At 44.0% G+C, this 15,635-nt stretch overlaps 1 protein-coding gene across 1 annotated transcript in view; it reads left to right on the top strand.

Moving 5' to 3' along the window:
- The window catches only part of GLP2R (glucagon like peptide 2 receptor), a 183,244-nt gene that overhangs the window by 152,129 nt on the left and 15,480 nt on the right, over positions 1–15,635 (top strand). The window lies entirely within an intron of this gene.

Here is a 15,635-nt window from a genome sequence, read left to right on the forward strand (position 1 = left end):
TAGCCGGGGTCATTTGACCCCAGCATTCGTTCCTGCCTATGGCAGGGGGTTGGACTTGATGATCTGCTCAGGTTCCTTCCGACCCTACCTACTATGAAACTATGAAACTATACTTCATGAGTTCATTAAAACCTATTCAAGTTCTGCAGTTTCATAGGCACTAATGTGGGAAAATTGATTCCTCACCTGCCTATGTCCCTTCTCACACAGAGCAGGCATGGCTAATCAACAAACATACCATGCCAGACAACACCCACAAATATGTTGTATTTCTCTGTGCTAGCCACCTCCTGTATTGGAAGCAGTGTAACTACATTCATATGTGCCATGAGCAGACTAATTAGCACTGACTATCAGGAGGGAAAAACAAATTTAAATGCCAGAAAATTTTAAATGGAGAAATTTAGAATGGCCTCTTTCTTTAGGACTTACTTCCTTAGAAGAAAGTTTAAAAGTTTCTGTTTTGTTTCCTGTTGAAGAATCCTTTTCCCAAAGGCTAAAAGAGTAGGCAACTGTGGCTCCTTCTGGCTGCCACTGCTGCTGCTTTGGACCAGCCAGAACCCATGTGCACTGCTGGCTCACCCCATGCCATGAGTTCACCCCATGAGCTGGTTCACCCTTTCCAGTGCCAGACTTGCCCACTAACATTTACCAGCAGCAGCAGTAGTGGTGCCTGGACAGAAGCTACTGTTGGGTTTGGGGGAAAAGCAGCCCCTCTCCCTCACCACTACCAAGTCCTTCTTGCTGCAGCCACCTGGAGCCCATGCCTGGGCTGCCCTGCAGCATTTCTGCACTACCACCGCTGCCCTGTTGGGCAGCCTGGAGGTGGTGGTGGCAGCGATGGCAGCGAAGAGGAGCCACAGGACAGTCCAGGCATAGGATCTGGGGAGCAAGAAGGACGCAGCAGCAGTGAGGAGGAGTTGCCACTTTCCCCCCTGTCAAGCAGCAGCTTCTGCCTGGCTGCTGCCACTGCTCAGCATGGGCAGGAAGTCCAAAGCAGGTGCAGGGTGGGCCAGGTTCATGGCTATGTGTATGGGTTCCGGCTGGTCCACTCTGGCCAAGGCGAGTCTGGGGTGGGTTGGGGGCGAGTTGGGGCTGTGTGCTGTTGGCAGTGGTGGGGAAGAGCCATAGGGCATGCAGGCTCTGGGCTGTTGTGGGATGGGGGGTCCTGACTGGTCCACAGCAGCTCCCCAGAACTGCCTATATGGCCCATGGTCCCAAATAATTGCCCATCCCTGGTTTAGTCCTTGGCCCCACTCCGAGGCCAGTTGAGACTTATGGGCTCCCCTAGCCCTGCCAGCCTCCAGCTGTGGCTCTCCTCAGCCTTTGGCCCCTATCTCTGAATGCTGGGACCACTCCTGAGCCAGTGAGGCATTTGGGCTCCCTGGCCTTGCTTACACTTGCCGCTTCTGGGCTACTAACCTCTGGGCTCTCTGGCCTTGCTTACTCATCCTTCCTGACCTCCAGCCTCAGTCCCTGGGACTGGGCCCCCCAGTTCAGACCTGCATTCTCAGTCTCACTTGAGACTCCAGCCCTTTCACTGTGTCAACACTTCCAAGTCTGCTCCTACTGCACTATAACCCCTGGCCCTGTCTACTCCATATGGGCCCTACGCTCTGTATTCCATGTTCCCGGCCTCTTTACTTTCAGGCCTGTTGGGGCATTCTCTTCTCCTTAGTCCCTTTCTCAAACCTCCAGAGTTGCTTATCCCAGCTCAGATGTTACCCAGGAACCCTACTGCCCATGAGCTCCTCTCTCCATGGCTCTCTGGGCTAGACTACCTGGCCATCTTAGGCCTTGGGGTTATGTGCTTCAAGACTATCCTCCTTCTGGTTGGGTGGCTCTCTAATTGTCCCCTGCCACACCTGTGGGCTGCTCCTCATGCACTCTGCCTTCTCTTAAAGTAGCAGGAGCACCAAGCCTTTTGCTACACTCTCCCACACTTTTCCTTCCCTGCTGGATGCCCCCTCCACTGTTGCTAAGCTTCAGTCATGGCTCTGGCCCCACTCTCACCAGGCAGCAGTAGTTGCAGCAGCAGCTCTGGTCCAGTTTAGGCCCTAGCTCCAGTTCAGGCCCCAGCCCCAGGATCAAAACGAGGACCAGAAATGCTGTCACCACTGCCACTGTTAACTTTCTATGCACATACTTAGTCACCATGTGCTTTGTGTCCTAGGACAGAGCTGGAGCCAGAGCTGTGACTGAAAGTAAGCAACAGCTGCAGGGAGGCTGGCAGTGTGGATGGGGAGAAAAAGCAGAGAGTGGGTAGGTGGCTGTGACTCTGCCTCTAGTCCTGCATTCAGGTTAGGGCCAGAACTGGAGCCAGAGCTGCAGCAGCCACCTGACCCCTGCCTTGTTCTGCAATCTAACACAAGGGACCTTTTCTCCATGTTAAATGGGGAACAAACTTCATCTTGGATTTTGAGCAAATACAGTAGTTAAGGGTATGAAAGAAAATGCAAAATGGGAGAAAATGAAAAATTGGTTTATTAGGTACCATCAGGATTAATATAATAGCCTTTTTCTGACATAGTAGCAGACTTTTGGTATAGAGGCAAAGAAGTAATGATTCTATGCCTCGAGAAATTGGGGAAGAAGACAACAACCTTCTCGTGGTCTTCCCTGTTATGTGCTAAAGCACAACAAATGTCATCAACTCGACGACTGAATGCCTGTAAACGGCTTCCCGATCAGGATTTCAATGCCAAAGACCTTTTTCAGGACCAAACTTATTGCAACATGGAACCATCACTATGTTTGTGTCACTTAAATGTGGAGGGACTATCAAGGCCCCAGTGTGACTCCTCAAACTTCGTAAGCTTGATGTGCTACTACTTGAAGAAGCCCACATAATTAACAATGAAAGAACCTCAAAAATGAAGATCCTGGGATTTCTGCTAGTCACAAGCCACCAACATCCCAAACATGGACTAGAGCAACATATGTAATATTCACCCTTAAAGATGTCACCGCAACAAATCTGGAAAACAATACACCTATAGCTATACATGATAAATATATATAAACCTCCAAATGCCACATGGATTCCAAGCATGCTGCCTACCATTAACCATCCAGTGGTTTTTGCCAGCGATTTTAACAGCCATCACACGACTTGGGGGCTACACAACTGACAAAAACTGTAGAGAACAGGTCATTGACCAGGCAATTACAGAAAACCTGTTCCTTTTGTTTGGTGCTAAAGATTGAAGCTCTTTCCACTTCACATGGTGGAGAAAGGATTCAAACCTTGTTTTATGTTTTGTCACATTATAGCTCAGGTGAACCTTTGTGTGCTTCAAGAATGGTATTAAACAATTTCCCAAACAGCCAGCACAGGCCAGTCCTGATACACATAGAAATTGAAATTCCAACACTAATGTCCATTCCCATGCCATGATATAACTTCAGAAAGGCTAATTGGGAACATTTTTACTGAGGATATCAAGCACACTGTTTTTTGGATTCCACCAAAACCAGAAAATTTTGAGCACTTCACCAAGCTTGTACTCAAACTGGCCCCATTACACATCCCCAGGAGCTACCAGGTGGAATATTCTCTATGTCGGAGTGAACAAAGCAAATATCTGTTCCAGGAATTCTTGGCCTCAGGAAACCTAGAATGTGGCAAAGCTCTCTTGAACTCCCTAAATGAATCCAGAAGACAAATATGGACCAAAGCAATGGAGTCATTAGACTTCACAGACTCAAGTCGTAAAGCTTGGAGCCTCTTGAGACACCTAGGAGTGGTACTACCACCAACAAATAAGACCATAAATATATCTGTAAATGCCATTACTTGAAAAATGCTGCTGGATGGAAAGACCCCTACAGATCACCAGACTAGACAGCAAGTAAGGGCTCAACTTCAGCAGTAAATGACAGAATGTGTACTGAAAACATTTCTGTGGCAGGGCATTGTTGGTGCCTGCCACTTTAAGGGCTGAGCCAAACAGTCAGCAGGTGCTTGATTATGGCGGCCATTTTAGAACTCTGTCCGCCTATATAAACAGAGCAGTTTGCTCCTGGCAGGCTAGGCAGAAACATTACCTGGCTGAAAGGCTGTTACAGAAACATCTTAGAGGTAATGGCAGGAGCTGTAAGGGATGGTTTGGAGGCTCCTAGTCGTGGGCATGACCTAAAACTGCACCCTGCCAGGAGTGGGTGACTTGATGGGGCACCCAGTGGCATGGGAGCCCCCAGGAAATACCAGGCCAGTTACCACCCGGTGAAAGGCAGGTTGGGGTACCTTAATCTCTAGCCCCCACAGCACTGTGGGTACAAGGGGGCCAGGCATGGCTACAGCCACCTGAGCCCAAAGAGGGTGTAAGACCCAGAAAGGGCCAGGCATGGCTACGGCCACTTGAGCCCCCACCAGGGAGGGAAACCCCGTGGCCCCAGTGAAGTGGCAGAGATGAGCCCCAGTGAGGGGGCAGCCCCAGGGAGGGGGAGGGTGTTAAGCCCCAGTGAGGGGGAAACCAGAGGGCTGGGAGCTCAGTATATGTGTGTGAGTATGTATAGAGTTGCCCTGGGAGGGGCCAGGGCAAGCTTGGCCCTGGTTTGGTAATTGGCTGGCCACTACCCCAGTGAGGGGCATGGGAGAGGCCCAAAAGATAGTATGGGTAAAGCTTATGGCCGAAGGGGCCCACTCCAAGAGGGAGCAAGGAAGTACAAGTTGTCGATGCGTGAAAGAGGCCCTGTGAGAGGGGGTGGAGTGTGAGAGGCCCTAGTGAAAGGAGGGTGGTATGAATGTGCATGTGTCTGAGGCCTGACAACGAGGGTTAAGCTTGGTCCAGCTGTAGGCTGGGAGCATTGTCACCTGGATGCCATCTGTGAGGCTTGGGCTGTAGTGTAGGGGAGGAACGGAGCTGCAGATAGCGCCCCCTGGCATCAGGGCAAGAATAGGCAGCCTCCCGCCTTTATTAAAACCAATTAAGAAACAACAAAGTGTAGCAGGCGAGGAGGCAGACGGTTGGCCCAGAACAGGTGGGCGGGCCAATGGCAGACTGGCCCCAAGAAAGTCCCCTGTTACAATCTCCCTTCACTGGAGAGGAGGTCATAGAAGCCCTAAGAGCTACCAGATCAGGGAAGACTGCAGGATGAGATGGGATCTACCCCAAGTTCTTGAAACATCTTGGCCAAAAAATATGCTGTTAGTTGGCCAGATTGTTCTCTGACATAATGGCCACAAGAAAATTGCCAAGATATGGTGACAAGCAAAGGTCATTGCCATTCCAGAACCCAGAAAATCAACCATGGACCCCAACAACTTCTGTCCTATATCTCTGCTTTGTACAATGTATAAGCTTGAAAAAATGCTACTGGCTCACATGTCTTCCATCTTCAAGAAGGTTATACCAGTTGAATATGCTGGCTTTCACTCAGGATGCAGCATTTGTGACCAAGTGCTGGTGTTCATTATGTATATTGCAGCCAGGTACCAAAGCAAAGAGATCACAGGAGCAGCCTTCATCTATTTATCAGCAGCTTATGATACTGTGTGTCAAGATGACCTCCTGCTGCAGGTATCAAGGGTCATCAGGTGCTAGTAGAACCTCTACCTTTTATCAATACTCCTGTCTAACTGGTGATATCATGTCCATCTCAGGATCAGTGTCAGCAGAACTCATCTACTAAATAACAGTTTCCCATAAGCATCAGTGCTTGCACCAGCACTTTTTAATGTGTACATAAGTGATCTTCCTGTCACCACCAGCCAGAAATTTGGCTATGCCAATTACCTGGTACTTGCTAGTCAAAGAAGGACCCAGGCTGAAGTCCAGACAGATCTTTGCAAAGTCTTCGAGTTGCTTCAAGAATATTTCATGTGTTGGAGACTCTATCCAAATCTGAGAAAAACTGTTGTCACATCATTTAATCTAAACAACACCCATGCTGACCAGCAACTCACCATCACTTTCTGAGGAGAAGGTGTTAAGCATGAGAAGTTCCCAAAATATCTCAGCATAACTCTTAACCAGAGCCTCACCTTTCAGGAACATCTAAGGGATGTTGCAAAAAAAGTGAAAGCACAAACTCATTTTGTACATAAACTGGCCAGAACATAGGGAGCAAATGCAACCATGCTTCAAGTGGCCACTCTAGCACTTGTTTTCTCTGCAGCAGAATATTGTTTCCCAGTCTGGAACAAAAGCGTGCACACAAAGATTGTTGATACACAGTTAAAGCAGCTATGTGGATTATATCAGAAACGCTAAAAAGTACTCCATTGCCATGGCTTCCAGTCCTAGGGAACATTGCTCGCCCACAGCTCCACTGTGATGCCACATGCATGAGGGAATACCATAAGGCCATCAGTAACCCAGACCTCCCAATCAACAAGGACATCACCACGCCACCACCGGATAGGCTCAAATCGAAAAAACCTTTCTGGAAATATGCCAAGAAGCTCTATCATGATAACAAAAGCACTGAAGGACAATGGAGGAAAGTCTGGGCAAATACCAACTGGCCACAGAAATACATCATCAGCAACCCTACAATCCACCAGCCAGGATCTGGCCTACCAAGAAAGATTTGGTCCTCCCTGAATCGCATTCAGATCATTCCTGGAAAATGCGGACATCTACTCCATAAATGGAGAATCAAAGAGAGTCTGGGTTGTGATTGTATTGTGATTTTTCAGATGATGCAACACATTGTGTACAATTGCCTAATTCGATCATTTAATGGTGATCTAAAAATTAATCCATGTAGCTACCCCTGAAGAAGTTGCATGGTTATCAAATTTAGATACTAATCTATGCATGCTGTAACCCTAAAATGTCATACAAAAGAAGAATATGATAAATTATTGGCCAGACCAGAGAAGATGGAGCTTGATTTTATAACTGTGAGGTGGATAAGGGCAATCGACTAAAAGACAAACTTCATTGAAGTATGCTGAAATATTGAAATATGCTGAGTTGCTTATCCAGAAAGCAGTTCCCAGTTTTATCCTCAGGGATTTGTCTTGGAACTGATTCTGCTTAACTTTTTTATCAGAAACCTTAGTACTAGAAATAGAAGTGTCCTCATGAACATTGTGGGTGGCAGCAATAACTTGGAGATATTGTGAGTACAGAAGTGAAGCCATATTATTATACAGGAAATTTTTTTAGTTAATCTTGTAGAATGAAGCATTAGAAATGGAATGTAGTTTACCAATATGAAGTGGAAAATCATGCACTTAAAGACCAATAACAAGGATTCAAGGACTTCAGCTAGAAGATAGATGTGCATAGACTGGAGACATGAGGAAGAGAGGGACCTGACTATATTGTTTGATTGCAGGATGACTAGGAGTCACCACTGAGTCTTAGTTAAGCAGGCCACTCATTGAAGAGAAAAGAATGCATTGGTAACAGTTTTCTGGGCATAGATAGTATCTCATTTAGAATACTGTGTGCAATTCTGGATATTAGTGTTCAGAAAAGATTAACTTTAGCTGGAACAAGGTCAAGAAAATGCCAAAGAGATTGTTAAGGGAATGGAAATCTTTTCTTTATGAAATAAAGAACATTAAACAACTTTATTTTAGATGTTGCTGGTCAGAAGCAGGGCCAAGAAGGATTTTTTTCCCCTTCATCAATGCCACTGGCACCCAGTGTTTCTTTTTTGGAGAGGGAAGAGGGGGGAATCATTTTGTGTGTTTGCTTGTTTGTTTTTGTTTTGCTGTCTGAAGTATTGCATATTGGTCAATATTTGACCATGTTGTGCTGGTGCTCATGCTGGATAGAAAACTCAAGGTTGCCGGTTAGTGGGTCTTCTGCTCAGGACCATCACCAGATTTTTGAGGATGGATTTTTCTCTTATATAAGATTAGCCCTGACTGAGTGCATCTACATGTGCAATTAATGAGCACCAATGAACTCCAGTGCATACTGTGGAGGCACAGTAGAGGGTACTACTATGCCTTGCTGTGCCAGGCCCAAAACCTTGCTTCAGGAATCTCTCTTGGAGAGCCTGCAGCCAGCTGTCCTGCTTCCTGGAGAACACTCGCAAACCTGGGGTAACTCTGCCACCACCCAGGCACTGGGTCTTTGGCAGGGCTCTGTGCAGCCTGGGCCACACAAACCCTGTGAACCTTGGGGTGCTTTGTCCACAGTAATATTTCTGCATGCTTCTTTTAGCCTGAAGCATCCCTAGACAGGATCAGGAAAAACTGAAGGAGAATAGAAAGAAAACAATGTCACTGGCCAAGCAAGGGGCAGAAGCCTCCCACCTCAGCAGCACAACAATGAAGGTTGTACACCTTTATTGATTGGCCAGGGGGGTAGGGGGTAGAATGAGGAAGTAAGAAAACACCTTGAGCAAACAAAAGCAACTTGAACCATTACAGAGATTGGATATGGTGACCCTTTTAAGACACGACTGACCTACACATAATTCTTATCTCCTGGCTGGTTTCCAGAATTCTGCTTAGAAAATTCACCAGACAATTGCCTGGGGTGCTTGCTTGAAGTTTTCAAAATGCCCGCTGAAAGGAAGAGAGAGCTCCCTCCATCCCCCTAGGAATTTTATGTGGCTAAGTCACCTGATTGACCAGCCTGCACCAAGAAGAAAGCAAGGAGAGAGAGGGGTCACCTGGGATGACCCAAGTGAGGGGCAGAGAGAGAAGGAGGGGATTTCTTTACACATCACATCAGAGTTTATAGCCCAGGACCGCAGCATATTAAGCTTGGTTGAAACAGGCCCAGCTGGTAGGCGATCCAGGGGTGCCAGCTTGATAGCCCAAGACTTCTCTGACCTGGCTTAGCAAACTGCAGAGGGGCTGACTGGGGCACGAGGGTGCTCCAATGTGGAGCTGGCTGACAGAAAGCCCCCAAATTGAAGCATCCTTGTCTCCAGCCAGCCCCATCAACATTTACATATGCGTTGATGCAGAATAAAAAAATTCTGCCGCAGGATAGTACTTGTGTTAAACAGTACTAACCTGCCGCAGAGTTAATTAGTTTACTCTGCCCTAATAGCACTGTACGTGTAGATGTTGAGATATTTACTGTGGAGCCAATTAAGGCAACGCCACAGTAAATGTCTCGTGTAGATGCAGCCACTATGAAGCTCCTTTCCCTCGGGTCTTCTGGGCATATACTAACCAATCGCTTCCTTGTGCAGGGGCAGGACATTGGCTGTGCCCTTGTATCTCTCACTCATACCTGGGGCATGCTATAGGGTGATCGTGGTGTTCAGATATTGTACTTTGTAGTTTAACATGAAGTTGCATTTGTGAAGCTTGCTTGTGATTGCCTGTAAACTCAGGGACTGGATTTGACAGTCCAGGAAACTTCTTCCAGTCCTTTATTTCTATGTATACAAACAATATAACTTGAAAAATGATAGGTACTGTACAGATATTTTTTTTTCTGTAGAGATTTGTTTGCTTCACCTCAAGTTTTTATTTCCTTGTTTTCAAAATTTTAAGTGTAGGTACCCTTGGCATTCAGTATCAGGCATTGCCAATTCCTTTACCTCTGTATTAAGGAAGCTTTGAAGTAGTGAGTTTACATAGTGTTTCAGTCTAGGAGGTCTGCAAAGCTGCCATGCAGATCTACACGCCTACCTATACACAGTATTACTTTCTTGACTTTCCATATTGGTCAAATGTTTATCTCAGCAGGACAGATCCGTAACCTTCATTTTCTTGCCTTTGTTTTCACCCAAAAGTCATGGGTATAGTGAAATGTAGTGAGACATAAGTTAACTAATTCATTACAGTAATGATTGTAATTAAGGTTTTTCTACTTAAGTCTGGGGAGAGATTTATGTGGGGAGGCAGAAGGGAATTCCTTGTAAAATTAGTTAGTTATAATGCTTCTTGTACCCTGTGGACATAATGGCATCGATAAGAGATGTGCGTTCCTTAATTTGGCTTTTCCTTATTCTTAATGTTTGCATTGAATAGATGTCACTTTTAAACAATGTTAAATGGCTTTAAATGAACAATCTGTTTATTGGATTGGTAAATAGAAGTGTAATGTGTAACTTTACCCTTAAAGTTAAAACATGCTGTGAGCAGTCACATGTTAAGGGTTAATACTATTAAAGGATTGGCTAGCTGCAGCATGGCTAGGATCCAGGACACCTGGGTGCTATCCCTGCTCTGGGAGGGAGGGAATGGGGGAAGAGAGATGGGGAGCAGTGAACCCTAGGATGCTGGAGGACTACAAATTGCTTGTTTTATCTCCATGGAGTTGATTGAAGTTACTGTAATATGAGTGAGATAGGACAAGCCAGAGTTCAGTTCACCCTTGCCTGAAGTGGCATAACTTTGAGATGCTCAGAGAGCATTTAGCATGAGTTAATGCGTTTTAACCTATGGATGTATGCACATTTTAGGCGCTCTTATTATGATCTAAGTGTAACATGTAATTTGACTCTAAGACAACTTTATGCTACCTGCTGGTATATAGTAAGGCAGTTTCATTAGATCTAAGAGAATTTTCAGGACTTGCAATTTAACAAACCTTTTTCATTTAAAAAACTCTAAAATAGTTAGAAGGATTCACCTACATTTACTACAGAATCTCATTTTAACTAAAACATTATTTTGTACAAGAATTAGAGAAAAGCATCCAAACTAGACTCAGTTAATTTTGTTTAGTCTCTAACCACTGAACTAATTTTAAATTAAGTTAAACTTTTGTTAAAAAAAACTAATTACCTCTTGAATGTCAGCTGGAAGGTTTAACTAAAACAATGTGAATTAAATTCTAAGATGCAGCTCTTCTTTAGTTCTAACAACACAACTTACATTTCTACTTCAGAGTGGAAAGATCCAGTCATTTTGACCTAGTGTTGCATAACATGCATTTTTACCCACAGAAAAATATATTGTCTGATGATGGATTAAAAATAATCATGTAAGGATAATTTAGTGCTGTTTACATTGTGTACATTGTAACATTGTACAATTGTGTAATTGTTTACATTGTACTGAAACCCCACACCATATCTCGGTTTCCATATAGGCTCAGAAAGGACCCAGGAAGCAATTTTTTTTCTGAATATTTTTTTCCTCTGCCTAATACATTTGTTTGAAAGAAATTTCTCCTTTGAAACTTGTGGCAATAGTGGCTTAACACGTGCAGGGTTGGGGGATGTAAAATCTGGGTGTGTGACGCCTCAGGCAAGTGCAAAATCTCTAGGATGTTGGGCTAGAAGATGGGAGGGCAATCCTCATATGGCAACTGTTGCTAGTTAGGCTTTTTTGTGCCTATAGTTTCAGGGCTTATTCAGTGTAATACACATGCCTGGACACTTCTCTTCACCCAGGTGTTTGGATAGTACGGACTACTGACCAGTTCAGAAGGGAAGTATGGAGGAAGCATAGCTACGCAGGTACAAATAGAATCCAAAGTGTGCTCAAGTGCCAAAAGTGACAGTTATGTAGCTAGATAAATGCCACCGAGTCATGTAAAAAAATGAAATAGGATTTAGTGCTTAAGGTCCGTGACATGTCTCTGCCAAACCAATACACAGTCAATCAAATGAAAATCTTCAGAAAAATGGTTTATCCAGGAAGCCTTGCATTTATTTGATACGTAAACCCTGTGTTGGTGATGGTCAGCTGAGATTCTTGCTGTTTCATAGATTTCATAGACATTAGGGCTGGAAGGGACCTTGGAAGATCATTGAGTCCAGCCCCCTGCCCAAAGGGCAGGAAGTCAGCTGGGGTCATAGGATCCCAGCAAGATAAGCATCCAGTTTGCTCTTGAAGGTGTTCAATGAAGGCGCTTGAACCACCTCCGGTGGCAGGCTGTTCCAGACCTTGCGGGCTCGGACAGTAAAGAAATTCTTCCTTATGTCCAGCCTGAAACGGTCTTGTAGTAGTTTATGACCGTTCGACCTAGTCGTCATCCCTAGGGGTGCTCTGGTGAACAAACGTTCCCCCAGATACTGGTGGTATCTTCCCTGTTACTCTTCCCTATGCCATTTTGGCAGGAAGTGCAGGGAGTACTAGAGTGGTATTCCTTCTAAAAGTAACTGCTAAGGCAGTGAAGGGTAAAAAAGCATTTAAAAGTGAACATGAACAGTATTTGTATAGAAATATCAGACTTGTTCCTTAGCTGGCATGTATTAACATAGCCCTCTTGATTTTAGTGAAACTCTACTGACAAACTTTAAAGATCATCTATTTTCCTTATCATCACATGTAGATACTACTGCTATCTGTCATTGTATGTCCCACTCTCCTGGCAGCAGTTGGCTAGACCCACAAAGGGATTAGGTGTCTCAGTCCTCCTCTGGGCACTTCAGTTCAAACTTTGGTTTATGTATGTAAAGGCTAATAGCACCTATTCTGCCCATCTTGCCTCTGTGGCATTGGCTGAGAAAGGAGAGAAATTCTATGAGGTTGTGAAGAGAAAGAGAAGAGAGGGACATGAGTTGAGGGGTGTAGTTATTTATTTGTAGTATTTTGGTGAAAGCGGCAGGGCAAACTGAAGTGGGTAAGAAACTATCCATGACGCTAAAATGAAGAATCTCAATTTCTCTTTTATCGTCAAATATTATCTACAAGAGAGAGGGAACAATTGATTGTCTGCTCTCCCAAATAAGAATATTGATTTCTGAATTTTTTTTTTAAACTAAGGATTATCACTGAAGCAACCTGGGAGCATTTAATTTCAACTTCATGTTTTAAACTCTTGTTTATAATCTTATCAATGTCTCTCTCTGTGCCCTTGCATCATATATTTTGGGCCTGTCACCAAGCTCTTCCTGAATATAAAACGCCTTAAGAACAATGAACAACTGAGTAAACCTGTCCTGGGAAAACAAATTAGAGTAATCAAGAATTTTTTATATGGAGAGTCTCCCATTAAAATTGAAGTATCCTTGACCTAAGACAATAAGATAGCCATTATTGAGAGGAATCAGGGGTGTGTAAGCAAGTAATAGATCACCTAACAAGGGTTATGAAGTCACTAAAGAGAGTTACCTTTCAGGAGGGTATGAAAACTTATAAAAATAAAAGCTATATTTTGCTAGTCATTTTTAGAGAAAGAAGAGACGAGAAGCAGTAGCAGGCGAGCGTAGGCTGGGAGAGACGGAAGAAATTAGAGTCCTGAAAGGACGTTAGATAAAACCAGACCTGGTTCTCAGAGTGGTGAGGACACAACCAAGAGTTTGAGGATGGGCAGTTGTTTCTTGTTTTCCATAGATCTGCATTTTTTTTTAGGTTTTGTCTGAACAAAATGTGATTGGTTTAGAAATTCCTTTTCAAAGTCTTGTGTCCTCTATATTTTCATTGTCATGTAGCCCTCAAAGGGGAAACAGAAATCCAGAGGATCCACAGCTTTGATTGAATTCTAAGAATGTGCAAGAGCTACTGAGGTGGCTGAGCAGTACTAGTACCAATCTTTCAGAAGGGTACTAGTAAGTACATCCAGGGCCAAAAAGTATGCTTGGAGATTCTGAGTCAAAGATAATTTGGTTCTGCTTGCTGCAAACACACAAATCTGTCACAGATTCCCCAGAGGAGTAGTTGCTTAGAACCCTGAGCCTTACACAGTCTCTAGGGGTGTGCCAAAGCTGTGGGTGAGTTCAGGCTTCCACATTGGTCACAGCCCCTGGAGGGAGGGATGGTGGGAGAGAGAGAGAGAAAGAGAGACAGAGTTGTGGCCCTTGACAGGTCAGCAAAACTCATTAAGTGGCCCACTAGCCTGAATAATTGCCCATCCCTGCTCTAGTGGCAAGTCGCAGGTGGAGGACAGTCAGAGCAGGTTTTTTGCCTTTACATTACAAGCAGAACAATACTAAGTCAATTAACATTTCGTTTGGTTTACAGTGTAAGGTCTAACAAGGCCTTTAGGAGTCTAGGCTCCTCTCTTTCAGGCTTTCTCTTTTTTCCTTGGAGTTTTTTTTAAGACTCTCTCTTTGCACTGAGGCTTTGAAGTCCCTCCTTGGCATCAGAAATATCAAAGAGTCTCTTTAAGGACTGGAATTCAATCCTGCTATTATCTATACTCATATGCAAATCAGTCTATTGCTCTCTTCATGGCCATTTCCCAACTAATAAAGCACTCAGGAAGGTTCTCACAGGTCTGACTCAAAACTCAGTTAACTCCTCCTTTCCCCATGTGAAATCCTGTCAGAGAAACTGAGTTATGCAACATTACTGCAACATAAACACTTTAAACCCAGTGTATTATAAACTGCACAATAGTCTGTTGCACCAGTACATAGATCTAAATACAGCAAGCTAGTGTATATCCATTAGACCAGTGGTTCTTGAATTTTTTAGACTCACACACTGCTTGAAAAATGCCAGCTCTTAGTCTTTAATTGTTATTTTACTACAGGAAAATAATAGATCAATTCCTCTATTGAAAAGAACTTAAACTGCAACAGGTCAGAATGTTTTGGACAATGAAGCTCCCTATTTGGAATTGCAGGGTTTATCTTGTGAATTATGTGCAAGTGTTTGCACATCTAACAGTGCTAATAATTGTGCAGTAACTGATGGCACCCTTAAAAGGATCTCATGGCACCCCTGGGTGCTGTGGCATCCTAGTTGAGAATCATGGCACTAGATAATGAGATTTCAGTGTTGCTTTCATCATGAGAAGCTCCATCACTACTAAAATTTAAAGCAGATGAATTCTTTTGGATGAAAAATTAAGCTTAAAGACTATAGGTGAATGGTAAAGCAAAGTAGAGCTTCCTTCTGTAGTCAGTTGCTGAGGAAGATTTTCCCCCATCATGTTTTCAAAGAGCATGGCACTATCCAGTAGTTTTTCAGCTAGTAAGGTACAAGGGACTCTTACGCATGGGTAGCTGTTAGGGCTGTGTGAAATTTCATCGGCTGTTTTGTTTTAACACTGTTTCAACTTGTTTTGAGCTCAAAACAGCAAAATCAAAACAAAATGAAGGGCTTTGAAACAGCTTCAAAATGAAACAAGGGCAGCCAAAACATTTCAAAAGTTTCAAAACGTTTTGAGTTTCGAAGCTCAAGCTGGGCTTGCCTGCAGGGAAACAGAAATTAAGGAGAGGGAGGGGGAAGAGGGAGGAAGGACTGCTCTGATATTGACTGTGTAGCTGGCCAGTGACTGTCATCCTTCCCTGAGGTCCTGTCCAATCCCAGCGCTCTGGGGGAGGGATGGATAAACAGCATAAAAGGCAGCATTGTTTGAACTGGCTTGCCTTCTACCTTAGGATTTGACAGTTACTGAGCTATCTTCCAGCCGCTCAGGACCATTAGACAATGAAGGCTACTACTAGCATTGATTTGAATGATTTCCTACTTGCTAGCCTAGCCTAGCAAGAGGGATTCCAGAATACTTTTTTCTTTCTTCTGGATGCTTTTATTTTATTATTATATTCATTGATTTATTCTTTTCAATTTTATTTTTATATTGCATATTACACTATAGAATTTAATTTATATAGGAAGGGAGATACATTTATATTTCATTTCTGTACATTTATACATTGTGGCATAGACTACACACCTTATAGAATTTATATAGGAACGCAGATACATTTATATATTTGTATAAAAGCAAGACACTATGAAACATACTATGAAGTGTGGTGGAAAGACAGCTGGCAACCCTTCAGGGAGGGGCTGAAGAGGGAGTAGAAGGAGAGCTGTAAGTTCTGCCCCTGCAAAACAGGGACACAGCCTCTTGCCTACA

This window comes from Alligator sinensis, unplaced genomic scaffold (assembly GCF_000455745.1).
Source record: "Alligator sinensis unplaced genomic scaffold, ASM45574v1 scaffold1023_1, whole genome shotgun sequence".
NCBI lineage: Eukaryota > Metazoa > Chordata > Crocodylia > Alligatoridae > Alligator > Alligator sinensis.